The sequence below is a fragment of the Rana temporaria genome, chromosome 3, assembly GCF_905171775.1.
Source record: "Rana temporaria chromosome 3, aRanTem1.1, whole genome shotgun sequence".
Lineage (NCBI taxonomy): Eukaryota > Metazoa > Chordata > Amphibia > Anura > Ranidae > Rana > Rana temporaria.
Genome location: NC_053491.1, coordinates 41,451,326 through 41,472,090, shown reverse-complemented (window position 1 = coordinate 41,472,090; position 20,765 = coordinate 41,451,326). Strand labels below are relative to the sequence as shown.

Genomic DNA, 20,765 nt, shown 5'->3' with positions numbered 1-20,765 from the left:
GGGGGGTAGTTATCTAGTTATAGAGTAGGGACTGGCCAGAAGGGGATCACTGACGCAGTTGGCCAGCTTGAACATGTATTGCAATACATGCCAACTAAGAATCCCCATTTTATTTCACAAAACTTTGAGGGTTTTAAGAAAGTTTTCCAAAGGCTTATGGAAAGCAGCAATAAAATAAGGGAAAAATAATTCACACACAAATGATCCCATACAGTGTTAGAAGGGCAGCTAAAAAAAACAAAAAAAAAACAAAAACAAAAACACAACAAAAAAATCGATGTGCCATATAACAAAATACATTTCAGTTATAAACGATTAGGGCAATTGTGAAAAAAGTTTACACCAGTAGAGACGCCAGTGGAAAGATATTAAGCCGGTGTTTGTTTCAGGAGAAGGAGGGGTAAGATATCAGTATTGTATCTTCAGCCTCAGGGACATACCCGTACGTTGTCTGATTGAAGGGGTTTTACTGGGATGATCCGGCAGCTACAGGCATCACACTACTACGTTTCTTTAACCACTTGCCGACCGCCTCATGTACGTCAGCAGAATGGCACATCAACGTACCTGTACGTGCTCTGCTTGACGTGGGTTGGGGGTCCGATCGGGACCCCCCCCCCGGTACTTGCGGCGGTCGGATTCCCTCGGGGAGCGATCCGGGACGACGGCGCGGCTATTCGTTTATAGCCGCTTCGTCGCGATCGCTCCCCGGAGCTGAAGAACGAGGAGAGCCGTATGTAAACACGGCTTCCCCGTGCTTCACTGTGGCGGCGTATCGATCGAGTGATCCCTTTTATTAGGGAGACTCGATCGATGACGTTAGTCCTACAGCCACACCCCCCTACAGTTGTAAACACACACTAAGTGAACACTAACTCCTACAGCGCCCCCTGTGGTTAACTCCCAAACTGCAACTGTCATTTTCACAATAAACAATGCAATTTAAATGCATTTGTTGCTGTGAAAATTACAATGGTCCCAAAAATGTGTCAAAATTGTCCGAAGTGTCCGCCATAATGTCGCAGTCACGAAAAAAATCGCTGATCGCTGCCATTAGTAGTAAAAAAATAAAAAATTAATAAAAATATCCCCCATTTTGTAAACGCTATAAATTTTGCGCAAACCAATCGATAAACGCTTATTGCGTTTTTTTTTTTACCAAAAATAGGTAGAAGAAGAACACGTATCGGCCTAAACTGAGGGAAAAAAATTTTTTAGATATGTTTTTGGGGGATATTTATTATAGCAAAAAGTAAAAAATATTGAATTTTTTTCAAAATTGTTGCTCTATTTTTGTTTATAGCGCAAAAAATTAAAACCGCAGAAGTGATCAAATACCACCAAAAGAAAGCTCTATTTGTGGGGAAAAATGGACGCCAATTTTGTTTGGGAGCCACGTCGCACAACCGCGCAATTGTCTGTTAAAGCGACACAGTGCCGAATTGTAAAAACCCCTTGGGTCATTTAGCAGCATATTGGTCCGGTCCTTAAGTGGTTAACCACTTGCCGACCTGACGTCATCATACTGAGGCAGGTCGGCACGATCCCGTGAACATTATTAGATGTACGTTGGTCCCTTTAAGAGGGATGGTAGGCGCGTGACCCACTGCACAGCGGAGATGCCAATGCTCGTGACAGGCGGTTGCGATGACCGCTGTCCTTGAGCGATCGCAAACACGAGAGGCAGAACAGGGACGTGTGTGTGTAAACATACACATCCCAGTTCTGTGAGGAGAAAGTCAGTCCCATCCCGTACAGTTAGAACACACACATAGGACACACAGTTAACCCCTTGATCGCCCCCTAGTGTTAACCCCTTACCTTCCAGTGACATTTACATAGTAATCAGTGCAATTTTATAGCACTGATCGCTGTACAAATGCCAGTGGTCACAAAAATGTGTTAAAAGTGTCTGATATGTCCGCCATAATGTCACAGTCCTGATAAAAAATAGCACATCACTGCCATTACTAGTAAAACAAAAAAAGCCATTATTCCATCCCTCCCATTTTGTAGACGCTATCAATATACGCTTTTTGTGATTTTTATTACCAAAAAATGTGTAGAAGAATATATAAAAATCGGCCTAAACTGAGGAAAAATAGGATTTTTTGTACTCACCGTAAAATCCTTTTCTCTATCGTCCATGGACGGACACAGCTCCTTCTATTCTTGACATATGGGTTATGTTCCTGTTCTATAGGAAAGGACTAGGCAGAACATGTTAGATATTTGAATACATGTTACTTTAAACAGAGTTAAACAGTCCCGCCCAGGGGGCGGTCCCTCCAGACATAACCCTCTGCCCTGCAGTCAGCAGCTCAGTTTGAAAAAAAGCAGTACAAACTTAACCACTTAAGCCCCGGACCAATATCCTGCCTAAAGACCCAAGGGGTTTTTACAGTTCGGGACTGCGTCGCTTTAACAAACAATTGCGCGGTCGTGCGACGTGGCTCCCAAACAAAATTGGCGTCCTTTTTTCCCCCACAAATAGAGCTTTCTTTTGGTGGTACTTGATCACCTCTGCGGTTTTTATTTTTTGCGCTATAAACAAAAATAGAGCGACAATTTGGAAAAAAATTCAATATTTTTTACTTTTTGCTATAATAAATATCCCCCAAAACATTTGGTTTGCGCAAAATTTATAGCGTTTACAAAATAGGGGATAGTTTTATTGCATTTTTATTTTTTTTACTACTAATGGCGGCGATCAGCGATTTTTTTTCGTGACTGCGACATTATGGCGGACACTGCGGACAATTTTGACACATTTTTGGGACCATTGTAATTTTCACAGCAAAAAATGCATTTAAATTGCATTCTTTATTGTGAAAATGACAGTTGCAGTTTGGGAGTTAAACACAGGGGGCGCTGTAACATTTAGTGTTCCCTTAGTGTGTGTTTACAACTGTAGGGGGGTGTGGCTGTAGGACTGACGTGATCGATCGAGTCTCCCTTATATAAGGGATCACTCGATCGATACGCCGCCATAGTGAAGCACGGGGAAGTCGTGTTTACACACGGCTCTCCCCGTTCTTCAGCTCCGGGGAGCGATCGCGACGGGGCGGCTATAAACGAATAGCCGCGCCGTAGTCCCGGATCGCTCCCCGAGGCTTGCCGACCGCCGCATGTAGCGGGGGTCCCGTTCGGACCCCCCACCCACGTCAAGCAGAGGACATACAGGTACGTGCTTGTGCCTGTCTGTGCCATTCTGCTGACGTATATTTACATGAGGAGGTCGGCAAGTGGTTAAAAAAGAAGGGGTGGGTGCTGTATCCAGCCATGGACGGCAGAGAAAAGGATTTTTATGGTGAGTACAAAAAAAAATCATATTTTCTCTTTTCTTCCATGGACGGATACAGCTCCTTATATTCTTGACTTGTGGGACATCCCCAAGCAGTGTCAAAAAAACGAGGGGTGGGAACAGCAATCAAAAAACAAACTTCACCCCAAACAGTGCTCCTCAATGGAGGAGTTGCAACTTTAAACAGCCGCCGGCAAAACCTTGCGGCCAAAGGAAGCATTCGATAATGCACTCACATCAACCTTGTAAAATTCGGAATACGTGAGACCAAGTCGCCGCCTTACACACTTGTGATACAGACGCTTGATGTCGGAAAGCCCAGGAGGCACCAATTGCCCTGGTCGAAATGTGCCGTGACAGGAAAAGGAGGCGCCCGCCCCTTAAGGGCGTAAGCCTGGATGACGGTCTGCCTGATCCACGAGAAATGGTGGCTGATGAGAACGCTAGGTCCTTTTGTGGACCAGACACCGACACAAACAGTGAGTCAGACGTCCGGAGCGGAGCCGTAGCAGACAGGTACACCCACAAGGCACGTACCACGTCTAAGGTATGCAACAGCCTCTTTGGGATGCGATGGCTGAGGACACAAAGAAGGAAGTACAATGTCCTCATTTAGGTGAAAAGCTGAAACCACCTACGGAAGAAAAGTACCAAGGTGTCTTGCAAGACAAGGCCGCCATCTCAGAAACTCGTCTGACAGATGTAATGGCCACTAGAAAGGCCACATTCTGAGATAGTGTCAAGAGAGGAATTTCTCTGATGTTCTCAAAAGGAGGCTCCTGAAGAGCCAAGAGCACCAGATTCAAATCCCATGGTGGAAGCGGTGGTCTAATTGGAGGAATCACATGTCGAACCCCCTGCACAAACGTACCCACCAGTGGATGGGTCACCAAGGGTCTTTGAAAGAAAACAGCCAAGGCTGAAATCTGTCCCTTAATGGTGCTTAAGGCAAGTTTCTGATCCACTCCACGCTGCAAAAACAGCAGGACCCTGGAAATCGAATATGCCCGTGGACGACACTCCATCGCCTCGCACAGAGAGATGTAGGCCTTCCAAGTGCGATAGTAGATCTTCAGAGAAGATGAGTTTTGCGCCCTCAGCATGGTTGAGATGACCAAATCCGACAGACCTCGGTCCCTTAGTACCTGGCTTTCAATACTGTAAAGCAGGATGAAGTATGGGACCTCGAGACAGAAGGTCCTCCCGGAATGGCAACCGCCAGGGTGCATTCGGCACCAGGCGAACGAGGTCGGCGTACCAGGGACGCCCGGGGCCAATCAGGAGCGATTAGAATTACCGGGATCCCCTCAGCCTTGACTCTGCGGAGCAGACGAAGAAAGCAACTTCAGGAAAGGCATAAATTAGCCGATACTGACCCCATGGGGCCACCAACGCGTCTGCCCAGGGATCTCTGGACCTGGCCACGAACCTCGACACCTTGCGATTGAGTCGAGAAGCCAGGAGATCCACGTCCGGTGTGCCCCACCTCCGGCAAAGGAGTTGAAACACCGTTGGATGTAACGACCATTCCCCTTGATCCAGCATCTGGCGACTTAGGTAGTCCGCCTGCCAGTTTTCTACGCCCGGAATGTAAACAGCTGACAGAGCAGGCATGCTCCTTTCCGCCCACCGCAGGATGTGAGTGACCGACGACGCCGCAGCCGAGCTCCTTGTTCCCCCTGATGGTTGACATAAGCCACCGATGTGGCATTGTCCGACTGGATCCTGATTGGACGCCCTTGTAGCCTCCGAGACCATGTGGAGAGGCACAGCCTGATCGCCCGAAGTTCCAGGACATTGATCGGCAAGTGGGAATCCTCCGGAGACCAGCGACCCTGGGTCGACAACCTCCCAGACTACACCCCAACCGGTAAGGCTGGCATTCGTTGTGAAGACTTTCCAGTGAAAGGGAATGAACGACTTCCCAGACAGAAGTGCCGGAGAGGTCAGCCACCAAACTAGGGAGGTCCTGACCAGGTGGCTCACCCGGATTTGACAATCCAGGGATGATGGGCACTTGTCCCATCTGGACAGAATTTCCATCTGTAATACTCGTGAGAGATTGCGCATATGATACCGCCTTGGAGGCGGCCACCATGAGGCCCAGAACTCGCATGCAAAAGCGGAGTGACGACCATTTCTGGGATGACAAATGCCGCACTGCAGCCCGAAGGGTCTGCAATTTTTCCACAGGGTAAAAAAACCTTTGCCTCCGAGGAGTCCAGAATCAACCCCAGATATACTAGGCGTTGAGTCGGTACCATTATTGACTTCTGAGTCTTCAGTACCCAACCAAAGTGTCGGAGGGTTTGACAGGTCCTCAGAAGACGATCGTCCAAGTAGCCCACGATAGCGATGTCACACTGTCTTAGCAGGGCCAGAATTGGGGCAAGCACCTTGGTGAACACCCTTGGTGCCGATGCCAGGCCAAAGGGGAGAGCCACAAATTTATAGCGGTCTACCCTGACCGCAAAACACAGATATCTCTGATGCTTGGTGCCTATGGGGAAATGCAAATAGACATCCCTGATGTCCAAGGATGCCAGTAAGTCCCCCGGCTGGAGGCAGGTTGTCCAACAGGGCTTGAACGAACCAATTGGGGATCTGGTGACCGGAATGCTGACAGGTTCTTCTGTCATCCGGTGACCTATGCTAAAATCTACTGGGAGGATTCGCTCCATTCATCCATTTAGCTCGCTCTAAGTCATAGGCCTGTGGCAGAGGCCCTAGAGCCAGGTCTGTGAGAGAGACCTGTTTCTCCCAGCAATCCAAAGTGACACCTTGGCTGCCAGGCTTGTGATAGAGGTCTGTCCGGGGGCACTTCACCCACTCTGGCTAGAGTGGTGGCTAGAGTGGCGACGAAAGACAATCTGATACTACTGAGAGCAGGACTGCTCGGTTAATATCCAGGCCTGATACCGCAAGGTTCTTCTTTTTCTTCATCAACCTTTTCTTCCTATCTGATGTTGATGTTGGCTGTGTTGGCCTGGAAATAAAGCATTGGAAAAACCTTTATTCACTGTCTGGACCTTCGCTCACTACTTTGTCCTTCAACGGCACCCCTATGCCACATTAAGGTAACTTAATATGCCGATCTCAACAACAAATCAGCGGCTCCTTCGGGGGGTAGCGCTACATACGCATGGGATGTAGACAGCCAATAGAGCTGGCGGGCTTCTTTACGCCCAACGCAGGATGTGAGCGTCCTTGGACGCTGCAGCCGAGCTCTGTGTTCCCCCCTGATTGCTGACATAAGCCACCGCCGTGGCATTGTCTGACTGAATCCTGATTGGGTGACCTTGCAACCTCCTCGACAACGTGGAGAGGCATAGCCTGATCACCCAAAGTTCCAGGACATTGATGGGCAGACGGGATTCCTGTAAAGTCCAGTGATCCTGGGACGACTGGATCCCCCAGACGCCCCCCAAACCTGTGAGGCTGGTGTCTGTCGTAATCACCGGACGGAGACCGGTATGTTGGGGAGGACGGATGGCTGCACACCTTAACTGTATGTTCCGGCCACTGAAACGGTCTCTGCTCTGCTCGCACTCATAGCCCCGCCTCCTCCTAGCCCCGCACTAGACAGAACACATCCCATCATTGGACCCGCAGTCTGTCCATCACAGCGCAGGGGGTTAGCAGGAGGCGGGGCTGTGAGTGCGAGCAGAGCGGAGACAGTTTCAATGTGTGTTTTACCGCTCTGACGAGCCGTTGCACCACTAGTTATGTGGAACCGGCGGGGAGACATGAAAATCGCGGGTCATCCAGCCTGGAGATCGTGGGGGGGTTAATCGAGGTCGCGATTTTCTCGGTTAATCGTGCAGCTCTAGCATACGGTACTGCCTCGAAAAAGGCTACCATCAGATCCAGGACTCGCATCCAAAAAACGGAGAGACGACCGTTTGTGGGATGCCAATAGCTTCACCGCAGACTGAAGAGTCTGTACCAGGACCGACTTCTGGATGTTTAACACCCACCCGAGTTCTCAGAGGGTCTGGCCGGCAATAGTCACATCCACCTCTAATTCTGAGCCAGAAGCTGCTCTCAGAAGAAGATTGTCCAAGTAGCCCACGACGGCAATGCCTTGTGTCAGCAAAGCTAGAATGGGTGCGAGCACCTTGGTGAAAACTCTTGGTGCTGACGCTAGGCCAAAGGGAAGAGCCACAAACCGATAGTGGTCTATTGCAAAGCGCAGAAACCTCTGGTGTCCTGCGCAAATTGGGACATGCAAGTATGCATCCTTGATGTCCAAGGACACCAGAAAGTCCCCCGGATGGAGCACAGCCACCACTGAGCGAATGGATTCTGTGCGGAACTTCCGTACTCTCACAAAGGCATTTAGGGCTTTGAGGTCCAAGATTTGACAGACCCTGTCCTTCTTCGGGACTACAAACAGATTTTAATAAAATTCTTGAAACCTCTCGTCCTGCGGAACAGGTAAAATTACCCCGCAACTCAGTAAGTTTTGCACTGCCACCAATAGGGCAGACCGACGAGCCGGAAGGAGAGGGAGATTTGAGGTAAAGAATCTGTTCGGCGGACAGGAAAGAAACCATCTTGTACCCCGAAGAGACCACCTCACAGAACCACTGGTCGGAGAGCAGGGAGGTCCACCGAGCTGTGAACCTGCGAAGCCGTCCCACCACCTATGAGTCGGGCGGGGGCAAAAAAACTTCATGCGGTGGTGGGTTTGGATGCCGGTTTGTTCGGCTTCCACACCCAGGGACGTTTCGGTCCCCCAGCTGAGCCTTTGTCAGCCTGGGAGGGTCTACCCGTGGGCCCTAACTGACGAAAACACCACTTCTGGTGGACTGAGGGAGGAGAGTGCTCTTACCTCCAGTGACATCCTTAATAATGTCGTCCAGCAAGGTACCAAAAACAAGGGGTCCTCCTCACCAGGGAGGTACTGGTTCGCATCCTCTGACATACCAGAACCGGGGGCCTGAGCCGCAGCCAGGCCCAAATCTGAGTCAGAGCATTCCCCAGAATATGGCGGGGGGGGAGAGAGGGGGTACTTTTTACCCCCCTTATGCCGCTTCTACCCTGGCAACAAATGATTCCAGGACTGCCAACAGTGTATCCATGGGAACCGTAGGTGCAGGGGCACCGTTTGCGGCCTCTGGCAATGTAGGGTAAGAAAGGCCAGATACTGACTCCATTAACACCCCACTGAGCCCTCAGGGACCAAGTGAAAAACACTTAAGTCCAGGCTCCTTGCTGCACCGACTGGGGGGGGGGGGGTGTGTGCTCCGTTCAGAAAGTCAGTAGTCAGTGCTAGAGGCCAAAACCCACTCCAGAAATCGAGCCCCGGGTGTGGACGAGAAGGTCGTGCAGAGACTTCCCAGGAGACAGACCCCCCCCCCCCTCACAGAAAGCGGACCCCACAGAAACCCAGAGGCCCCCCACAGGTACACCCCGGTCTCAGTGGGCCCTAGGGCAGGAGGGGAAAGGGAGGACAGGAGAACCCCTTAATCCCAGGAATACCCAGCTATTCCATCCTGCCGAGGCAGGAGGAACCGTAGTTACCCATCCTTGCGAGGACATGCTGGCGCGTCCCTGACAGACCCACAACCAATTATACAGAGTAGCTATCGGCCCGGTCCACTGTGAGTGAGAAAACAGCAGCCCAGTCATATGTGGACCCCGGAGCATATGCTCACCGGCAACCTCTGGAGCCATGGTGTATGTCGTGGCCGACCCAGCGCTTAGCTAAGGACTGCTCAAGCTCGATGGCCAGACTGGGGAGACTACAAGGATCTATAATATCCGGCCTGTCACCCAGCCGGCAGTTGATAGAAGAATCACAAAAATTTAATTAAATTAAAAGTTTCTTCAGGACTCTGGGCCCAAAGGGAGCCACGTCCTTCTCTGCTAGGCAGAAAAAAAAACTGAGGCTGGATGCTGCAGGGAGGAGGGTTATGTCCGGAGGGACCGCACCCCTGGGCAAGGCTGTTCAACTCTGTTAAAGTAACGTGTATTTAAATATCTAACATGTTCTGCCTAGTCCTCTCCTATGAACAGGAACATAACCCATATGTCAAGACTTTGAAGGCTGTCCCCGTCCATGGACGATAAGAGAAAAAAAACAATATTGATCGACCTCTATTATATAGTACAGCCCAGTCCCTATCACTGTGTGTGTGTGTGTGTGTGTGTATATATATATATATATATATATATGGAATATGAAATAATGAAATGTTATATTCTTGACATTGGTTACTCCATTTTAGATTTGGGTTCCATTTTGCTTATAAGATAAGTCTCTTAAAGACATTGCAATATGTGTTTTTTTGTTAACATGATTATTCTAGTTATTCTGCTGACATTTAGCTTTGTGGTTGTGTAAGTGTGAGACGTGTCAAAGGCTAGCTCAGCCGCAGGCATCCTGGGTGCAAGTAACTTGTTCCCCAATTCTCTGAAACTTGTAAAAAAGGGGAACATCTGCATATGTATAAATACTCTGTGACAAAATATAGCAAGTTGCAATCTTTGATACAGCATATCTTGTGTGTGTCTTGACTGTCCCACCGGTGAAGGGGGTTACACATCCACCGGTCCAAGGTCCAGCCTAGGCAACGGAACCAGAACCGAACCTTACAATATATATATTAGGGGTGTTGAAATTAATTGTAGCATCGAGATTCGACCACCCTCGATGCGGCATCGATGCTACGACTTGCATTAATCGATTTTATGATGACGTCACCTGCGCGCCGCTATATGCCCTTTGAATGAAAGCAGCCGACGGAAGCCGTGGGCGTTAGCCGTGCCTCTTTTCCCACCCCCGCTAATGCAGCTGAACAGTGACAGGAGTCAGAGACCAGCAGAGATGTCATCGCCGTCTACTTGGGGGATGCACACTGGCAGCAACTAATGGGCACAGTGGCGACAACTAATGGGCACAGTGGCGGCAACTAATGGGCACAGTGGCGGCAACTAATGGGCACAGTGGCGGCAACTAATGGGCACAGTGGCAGCAATTTATGGGCACAGTGGTGGCAATTTATGGGCACACTGGCAGCAATTGGTGGCACACTGGCAATTGATGGCACACTGATGGGCAATAATTTGGGCACACTGGCGGCAATTGATGGCACAGTGGCGGCACACTGGCAGCAATTGATGGAATTGGCACACTGGCAGCAATTGATGGCACACTGGTTTATGCATGTCTTATTGTCTTAGTGATTGATTAACATCACAACTTCATTGATTTGAAATTGATTTTTCCTTTTGCTCACCACTGCCACACACATGCAGCCATGCATTGCATGTGTGTGGCAGTAATGAGCAAAACTAAAAATCATACAAAAAAAAAAAAGGTATCAATGAAGTTGTGATGTGAATCAATCACTAAGACAATAAGACATACATAAACCATAATTTATGACATGGCATACATTGTCGTTTGGCAGGACTTTATGGGGACAATGTCCGCAGTCTCTGATCCTCTAGTATCATTGTCCGCAGTCTCTGATCCTCTCTAGTATCATTGGCCCAGATTCAAGAAGCACTTGCGCCCGCGCAACCATAGGTTACGCAGCGCAAGTGCTTACTTGCTCCGGTGTAACGAGTGCTCCTGATTCAGGAACCTCGTTACACCGACTGCAGGCTAAAATCTGCGCGGCATAAGGCTCTTATGCCACGCAGATTTTAGGCTGCATTCTTGCGTGGGCCGCTCCCATTGTGATCAGCATGTAGTATGCAAATTGCATACTACCACTGATTCACAAACTTGCGCGGGCCCTGCGTACGCAAATTACGTAATTTGCATACGTCGGGTTTCGCGTAACGTTACACATCCTAATAGCAGGCGCAGCCAATGCTATAGGATGGCCACGTTCCCGCGTTGCGACGTTCAAATTTTACGTCGTTTGCGTAAGTGGATCGTGAATGGCGCTGGACGCCATTCACGTTCACTTTGAAGCAAATGACGTCCTTGCGACGTCATTTGCCGCAATGCACGTCGGGAAAGCTTCCTGACGGAGCATGCGCTGTAAGCTCGGCGCGGGAGCGCGCCTAATTTAAATGATTCCCGCCCCGGGCGGGATCATTTACATTGCGCGCGCTTACGCCGGGCAATTTTGCCGGCGCGCCCTCGCAATTTACGGAGCTACTGCTCCGTGAATCGAGGGCAGCGCAAAATATTTGCGGGGGCGCAGGGCAAAATCGTTGCCCTGCTCCCCCGCAAATATCGCGCAAATGTACCTGAATCTGGGCCATTGTCCACAGTCTCTGATCCTCTCTAGTATCATTGTCCACAGTCTCTGATCCTCTCTAGTATCATTGTCCGCAGTCTCTAATCCTCTCTAGTATCATTGTCCACAGTAGGGTTGTCCCAATACCACTCTTTTAGGACCGAGTACAAGTACCGATATTTTTTTTCAAGTAGTCGCCGATACCGAATACCGATACTTTTTTTAAATGTGTCCCCAAATGCAGCCATGTCCCCCACATATGCAGCCATGTCCCTCTAGCCATGTCCCTCACATATGCAGCCATGTCCCTCTAGCCATGTCCCTCACATATGCAGCAATGTCCCTCTAGCCATGTCCCTCACATATGCAGCAATGTCCCTCTAGCCATGTCCCTCACATATGCAGCCATGTCCCTCTAGCCATGTCCCTCACATATGCAGCCATGTCCCTCTAGCCATGTCCCTCACATATGCAGCAATGTCCCTCTAGCCATGTCCCTCACATATGCAGCAATGTCCCTCTAGCCATGTCCCTCACATATGCAGCAATGTCCCTCTAGCCATGTCCCTCCAGCCATTTCCCCCACATATGCAGCCATGTCCCTCCAGCCATTTCCCCCACATATGCAGCCATGTCCCTCCAGCCATTTCCCCCACATATGCAGCCATGTCCCTCCAGCCATTTCCCCCACATATGCAGCCATGTCCCCCATACCTTAGCCGCCGCCGCATGGAGAAAAGCACAGCATTCATTTGAATAGCTGTTTTGCCCGCGCGTATAGACACTCCCCTTGCTCTGGATTGGACAGATCACGATCACCCATCCAATCCCGAGCAAGGGGGAGTGTCTATACGCGCGGGAACACTACAGCTATTCAAATGAAAGCTGTGATGTTCCCGCACGCCGTTTAACCCATGCGGTGCGATTCGGCGGCGCGATGCAGCGGCGGGGAAGTATTCTATTTAGGTATCGGGGGTATTTGCGCGAGTACAAGTACTCCCGCAAAAACTCGGTATCGGTCCCGATACTGGTATCGGGACAACCCTAGTCCACAGTCTCTAATCCTCTCTAGTATCATTGTCCACAGTCTCTGTCCATCTCTTGTAGTATTTTGGGGTCAGTCTGGAGCTCCTCTTTAAGTTGTCTGCTGTTTCGTTTTCTTAAAAACCTTTCTCTGCATGTAGAACAGATGAAAACCGTGCGCAGTAATCTTGATGCATCGCGGAATCGAATCGTACACTTGATAATCGTAATCGCATCAAATCGTGAGACCGGTGAAGATGCGCAGCCCTAATATATATAGTACAGCCCAGTCCCTATCACTCTGTGTGTGTATATATAGTACAGCCCAGTCCCATCACTGTCTGAATATAGTATAGCCCAGTCCCATCACTGCGTGTGTATGTAATATATATATATATATATATATATATATATATATATATATATATATATATATATATATTGCAGCCCTCATCAGTATATATTTACACACACACACACACACACACACACAGGGCTGGACAAAATCTGGGCGCCAGGTCGCTATTGCGGGGAGGCACAGGATCTTGTGTCTCCGTGCTCCCCCGTCGCGCTACCGCGACGGCTGGTAATTGACGCCGCTGCCTTGTGAAGTCCCAAGCTGCCTTCTGTGACCTGGCGCCATCTGGTGGTGGCCGTTGGCGTTACAAGTAATACAGCAGTTCTAATGTGTAATTTTTCACCATTTTCACTGCCATCTCCTTTCCTCTAATTAGAACCCCCAAACATATATATTTTTTATTCTAACACCTTAGAGAATAAAATTGTGATCGTTGCAATACTTTCTGTCAAGCTGTATTTGCGCAGCAGTCGTACATGCGCACTTTTTTTGGGAAAAAATACACTTTTTTTATTTAAAAAAATAAGACAACAGTAAAGTTATGCCAATTTTTTTTTATATTGTTAAAGATAATGTTACGCCGAGTAAATTGATACCCAACATGTCACGCTTCAAAATTGCATCCGCTTGTGGAATGCCGACAAACTTTTACCCTTTAAAATCTCCATAGGCGACGTTTAAAAAAGTTCTACAGGTTGCATGTTTTGAGTTACAGAGGAAGTCTAGGGCTAGAATTATTGCTCTCGCTCTAACGATGGCGGCGATACCTCACATGTGTGGTTTGAAAACCGTTTACACATGCAGGCCCAACTCACGTATACGTTTGCTTCTGCGCACAAGCTCATCAGGACAGGGCGCGTTTTCTGGCTCCTAACTTTTTTAGCTGACTCCTAGATTCCAAGCAAATTTATCAAACTAATTTTATTATATATATATATATATATATATATATATATATATATATATATATATATATATATATATATATATACACACACACACATACATACACACACACACACACACACACACACACACACATACATACACATACACGTATTTGTAGGAGGAGTCAGAGGGCTATTTATCCCTCCTCCCCTCTAATCTCCAGCGTCGGTGGGGTTTCTGGGTAGCTGTGTCACTTCCGGTTTCTTGCACGTGTGATGGTTCCTCTCCTAGGGCTCATGCCGGACTTCATCAAGGGGGGGACCGCCCGCTACCTGTCTAACTTTCCTTGTGCTGCATCTAGGGGGGGTTGGGGGCGCTCCCACGTCCACATTGCTCGGAGTCTGCAGTGCAATTCTCACCTGGCTACACGCAGGCACGGCCCCCCTTTTTACTGGCTCTCACGCCGAGCTGGGGGGGGGGGGGGGGCGCCCGCCCGCAGTCCCGGAGCTCTCGCCAGGCCATCCACCACTTTACAGGGCATTGCACGCTGCCTGGGCTCCACCTGCCTTTTAGGGAGCCGCCCGCTTCTCCCGGTACTCGCGCCGGGGGAGGGGGGGGGCGCACTTACACATGCTGCCAGGGCGCCGGCTATTGTGGGGGGGCCGCCCGCCGCTTCTCCCGGTACTCGCACCGGGGGAGGGGGCCACGCTGCCAGGGCTCCAGCTATTGTGAGGGGGCTGCCCGCCGCTTCTCCCGGTACTCGCTCCGGGGGAGGGGGGACCGCGCTTACACACGCTGCCAGGGCTCCAGCTATTGTGAGGGGGCTGCCCGCCGCTTCTCCCGGTACTCGCTCCGGGGGAGGGGGGACCGCGCTTACACACGCTGCCAGGGCTCCAGCATTGTGAGGCCGCCCGCCGCTTCTCCCGTTATTCGGGGAGGGGCACACTCTGACCGGTGCGCATCGGCCAATCCCTGCTGCTGATCCATCTGCGTACTGCTGCATGCAGGCAGCTGTTAGTGCCAGCCGGCAGTTCACAGCTTGGGGGGGGGGGGGGGGGGACTGCTGCTCCATCCATCCACTTTCTCCTTCCAGGCTCGCCTGCATCAGCTGTTGGGCTACCCACTCCTCCTGGGTCGCGCGGAGAGAGGGGCCGCTTGTCCGTCCTTCTTCGCGGGCATGCGGTCTGGCAGGGGAGACAACTGCAAACACTGTTTGCAAGTTTCACATATTCCTTGTTGTGCCCTGGCACAGCTCTATGAGCCAGGGGGCCAAGCTGGTGGAGTCTGGCGTGCTAGTCAGGCTTCCTTGGGGGTCACAGTTCAAGGGGAGGGGGGTGGGGGGTCATCACATAATTCTTGCCTCACATTGTTCATCTCATGGCGGTGGTTAGTAGCATGTTTCTGTCATTGTACTACCATGGCGGTTCTGTCAGCAGTGTGTTCTGTCATGGCAGTTTCTGTCAGCAGCATGGTTCCGGTCATAATATGTACTGTTGTAGCGGTTCTGTCAGCAGTTGTTTCTGCCATAGCGTTTCTGCCGGTAGTATGTTTCTGCCATAGCGTTTCTGATGGTAGCATGTTTCTGCCGGTAGTATGTTTCTGTCATAGCGGTTCTGTCAGTAGTATGTTTTTTGTCATAGCGGTTCTGTCAGTAGTATGTTTTTTGTCATAGCGGTTCTGTCAGTGGTATGTTTTTTGTCATAGCGGTTCTGTCAGCGGTATGTTTTTTGTCATAGCGGTTCTGTCAGCGGTATGTTTTTTGTCATAGCGGTTCTGTCAGCGGTATGTTTTTTGTCATAGCGGTTCTGTCAGCAGTATCTTTTTTGTCATAGCGGTTCTGTCAGCAGTATGTTTTTTGTCGTCACTGTCATGCCAGTATCATGTTTCCTGTCTTAGCGTGTTCTGTCATAGCGATTCAGTCTGTGTAGGTTTCCTGTCATAGCGGTGCGGTCAGCGTCATGCTTCTGTCATGGCGCTTTTTCGCTATCACTGCTCTGTCGTCAGTTTTCTGTCATGGCGTGTTTCTGTCGTCACACAGGTTCAGTTTACACCAGTAGCCGTTCCATCTTCGTTCGTTACCATGTCTCATAATTTTTTCATAGGTTGCTTTCCTGGTCCAGTTGGCTAGGGCTCACATGTCGGGGTCTGTCACGTCTACAGATCCATTCGTGCTGAGGTTTTCGTTTTCCAGATGATTGTTGACCTCAATCTTCTCGCCCGTCACGTCTTAACATGCATTGCTTTGCATTTAATTTCACGGGCAGGACTACCCACCACGGTCTGTGGATACACGGGTCCTCAGTGTTCTGTTATGCGGCAGGTCACTTGCGCTCACTCACGTTATTCACCGGGGGGGTCGTCAGGTTCGTTCACATGCTGGGGTCCCTTCGTCTCTGCCATGTCTTCATACTTGGGTAGGCACAGAGGGGGTTGTGTTTCTGTTGGGGGTTCTACTCCAGCGTGGTTTGGTCACATAGTTTGTCGGTGCTATGCAGTCACGGCACACAAACAGCCTTGTAGCTTTATTTGTTTTCTTTGTCTCGTCATATTGTTCTTCTGGGTATAGTTAGCCAGGGTGCGCATCTCAGGATCTGTCACGTCTACAGATCCATACGGGCTGAGGTTTCGTTTTTAAATGATTGCTGACCACAATCTTCTCGCCTGTATACCATACGTCATACGTGCACGTTCATTCTCACGCCTATATATCTACCCACCACGGTCTGTGGGTACATCGGCCCTGAGTGTTTCGTTTTTAATTACCTGTCTCTGCGTGGCAGATTACTCGGGCTCACTTACTTCATACACTTGGGTGGGAGCTGTCATCAGGGTCATTCACGCGCTGAGGTCTGGTCATTTCTGCTCACGTCTTTGGCCCAGGCAGGTACAGAGGGGGGGTGTCTCATGTGTGGTTGTCTGTTGTCTTTTCCTTCCTGTGTCCCTAGGGTTGGGCGTGCCGCGCGTTTCGGGGGCTACACATTCTGGTACGTCCCAGCTACTCCACGTGGGGGTGCAGAGCATGGTAGTACTCCGTCGCTCAGGGGTTGGTCCATACTTGACTCAGCAGAGCTGTAAGTCGACTAGGGGTTTTCTTTTTCTGGTCACAGCAGGGTAGGCGGTACGTGTTCAGTTTGTGTCCAATTCCATCCCAGCTACTTATCATACCAGCTTGGAGCATGTTCTGGCCTTTTCCTGCAGGGATAATTTTATCAGGGTTCTCGTCCATAGAGTCGGCGCTTCTTCGTGGCGCAATGGTAGGGGTCTGGGACCAGGGCTGTGGAGTCGGTAGATAAATGTTCCGACTCCTCCTCCTCAGTTTTATGTACTTCTGACTCCCCGGTATTAATATGCAAATGTATTTTATACATTCCTTGAGGGAAAGAAACGCAACCTACCACAGGACTACTGGCTGGGAAGCCAACAGTCTACTGTATTGCACAGTTTAAGCAAAAGACAAACACAATGAAAACAAAGTTTTATTATTATTTTTTTCCCATAGTCATGTTTAAAGTTTAAGCTAACAATCGGAGTTTACAAGTTTTTATAGCCTTAGCTAAATGACAGCAGTTTTTCCAATGGTTTACAGCTTCAGTCTTGAACTATTGGCCCTCCATTCCCTTCACTTATACAAGTGTCTCACTCTCTAGTCCTGCAAAAAACATATTTATTTAATCCCTTATCAGTGAGAGGCTAGGTTACACATGGACGCTGCGTTCCCTGTAAAAGCAGAACACAACACTATGGAAAGTATAAGTATTGCAGCTCCTAATTGTGCGTTGCGTGCCATATAGTGAAGCACACGAAAAGCATGCTTCTTCACGGTCACTTAACGTGTTTGTTTTGCGGTTACGTGAAGCACTGCATGCATTGGTCTTTATTCTTACAGTAGAGAAGTCATTAATTATAACTTTTTGTGAATTGGGACATTTAAACTTGCTTTTTTTTTTTTTATTCCAATCTAAATTTAGTAGGAGTCGGAGTCGGTGCATTGTTTGCCGACTCCGACACCAGGTACCCAAAATTTCCCCCGACTCCGACTCCACAGCCCTGTCTGGGACGATATCTTTTGGTACTGTTCTCTTGTTCATAGGTTGCTGGATCGTCGGGACAGGTGCGTCAGTCCAGGCTTCTTTGTCCAATTCCCAGCTGGTTCCTGGGGGGGGGGGGGGGGGGGGGTGTCACAGACACTCAGGTAGGATGTGTCAGTCCATGTCTGGTTCTGTCTGCGTATCGTTGCTTGTCGCTACAGCGTGTTGGCCTCATCCGTCAACATCAGCAACTCATCTTTCGGGTATCCGGCTCCCTTACCCCTTCCCTCCTATCAGTTTGTCCTTTTTTGGCATCTCTCCCTCTCACGTCCCCTTACCAGGTGTGGACTGTTAGGTCAGGGGTTGGGGGTGTTTGACAGGGCACCAGTCTGCGTCCATTGGATGGTGTTCAACCTTTGCATTATTTCACAGGGCTCCTCAGGTCTGCCCTTGTGCCATTCCCCCAAGTATCCTCTAGCCACTAGCAGTTGTTCCCAGGTCTGTGCTTTCTGGAGGAAGGCTTAGCCTATCAGTCACGGGACAGTCATTTGGTTTCTGGGCCGTTTCGTGAGTGCCAGCGGATGGGGTTCCTTCCAATCTTCAGTTCTTAGGACGCTGGTTTCTTCTGTCGTAACGGGTGCTTGTCGGAGCCATTCTTTGAGGCCGTCCGGACGTGCGTCACTCTATCAGACAGATGGTTCATGCCCTTCTACTTATCACACCTACTTCCGGGTCTTTTTGCCCACTTTTAGGCATACTGACCAGCAAGGCCAATGGCACACCTCAGGCCTGGGTAGTTAGGGTGTCGCATTCCTCTGTGAGGACTCCGACTACAAGTGGGAAGGCTAGCCACAGGCTAGCCTGTATTTGTAGGAGGAGTCAGAGGGCTATTTATCCCTCCTCCCCTCTAATCTCCGGCGTCGGTGGGGTTTCTGGGTACCCACCCACCCGTTCCACCTTTTTTAAATTTTGTCTTTTTTCATCATTTATTTCTTCACTATCACTTCAGGGTATGCCCACTTTTAGGCATACTGACCAGCAAGGCCAATGGCACACCTCAGGCCTGGGTAGTTAGGGTGTCGCATTCCTCTGTGAGGACTCTGACTACAAATATATATTACAGCCCAATGATGAGGCACTAGTGTGCCTGGTGTTTAGTCTGGCAGTTGGGGGATGGTAATAGGATGTGAAAGTGGCCTGAGGTGATTTGAGGTCATTACCATCATTGCACTGCGGTGACGTGCCACCATTCCCACTACAATATACACAAGTGGTCTCCAAACTGCTGCCCCGGGGGCCAAACGTGGCCCTTTGCTTGCATTTATCTGGCCATTGGGACACCAAATCCCCCACTTATGAGGAACTATTCCTTCCACTGACAGCAATGATGAGAATTGCTATTATCTGGGATCTCCAGGCTTGTCCCACCTCAGAGGATCTGCAATCACAGAGGTAAGGAGTGGCCCCATTGGATCTCTATGGAGGGGTGTGAGGTGCTCCCAAAAATAGGTCCTCCTCCAGCCTGAGAAGACATGGTATAGTGTAGTGAGTAGCACTCTTGCCTAGCAGTAAAAAGGGTTGCTGGTTCAAATCCCAACCACGACACTACCTGCCTGAAGTTTGCATGTTCTCCCTGTGCCTGCGTGGGTTTCCTCCGGGTTCTCCGGTTTCCTCCCACACTCCAAAGACATGCTGGTAGGTTAATTGGCTCCTGCCTAAAAATTGGCTTTGGTGGTGTCCTCGTCGGGTCCGGGGTCCTCCCCGCTCGATCTCCGCTTCCCGCGCTGAGTTTGAACTACTGCGCCGTCTCCTCTCGCGGTCACGTCCTGGACTGCGAGAGGAGCCGAGCCTGCCCGACTATACTGCGCTCGGTATATGCCGGCGCAGTAGTTCAAACTCAGCGCGGGAAGTGGGTATCGGCATATATCGCGCACCCACGATTTTGCCCTGAATTTCACGGCAACAAAGTGCGCGGTATACGCCGATAAATACGGTACATTGTATATGTAAAGCGCTGTGTAAATTGATGGCGCTATATAAGTACCTAAATAATAATAATAGCGCTGCCATAAGACGATGAGAGGACAGAGCGGACATAATACCTGATCATCGTCCGACATGATCCGACCACCGCTGACCGGTCAGATCGCTTCCCTCACACGGTGGCCGAGATCTCCCCCAAACTACAATCGTCATCGGGGTGGGGGGGGGGGGGGGGTTAGCTGATACGCAGTTTGGCAAGTTTGCCCTGGCCTCTAGACAACTTTGTCCTGGCACTGGATGGAGGCATCAGATCATAATTCTATATCATGCCCCCCACATACCCCTCAAAGGGATCATTACCTCCATCCTGAATGGAGCAAAGAGTGGAAAGTGGCTGAAGACTCCAGCCTGAGGGCCACCCCACGTCCGATAACGGCGGACCTCCTTCCATCGTGCCCGGGGTGCCAGGGGGTGAGATGGGGCTTCTTATCAGGACATCTGTCCGCAATACACAGTCATCTGTGGGGGGGGGGGGGGGGGTCGTTATGCTGGGTCACATGTTTAGTCTGGGAGTTGGGGGATGGTAATAGGCTGTGAAAGTGGCCTGAGGTGATTAAAGTGGCCTGAGGTGATTAATTAAAGCGGGGGTTCACCCTTAGAGGGCACTTTTCCCCCTTCGCTTCCTGCTCGTTATTACTAGGGGAATCGGCAATTTATTTTAAAATATGTGCAGTACTTACCCGTTTACGAGACGCATCCTCTCCGTCGCTTCCGGGTATGGGCTTCGGGAATGGGCGGTCCTTCTTGATTGACAGGCTTCCGACGGTCGCATCCATCGCGTCACGATTTTCCGAAAGAAGCCGAACGTCGGTGCGCAGGCGCAGTATAGAGCCGCACCGACGTTCGGCTTCTTTCGGCTACGAGTGACGCGATGGATGCGACCGTCGGAAGCCTCTCGGAAGGCTGTCACTCAAGAAGGA

At 50.0% G+C, this 20,765-nt stretch overlaps 1 long non-coding RNA gene across 1 annotated transcript in view; it reads right to left on the bottom strand.

Moving 5' to 3' along the window:
• Nucleotides 1-20,765, bottom strand: part of LOC120931213 — a 61,526-nt gene that overhangs the window by 39,869 nt on the left and 892 nt on the right. The window lies entirely within an intron of this gene.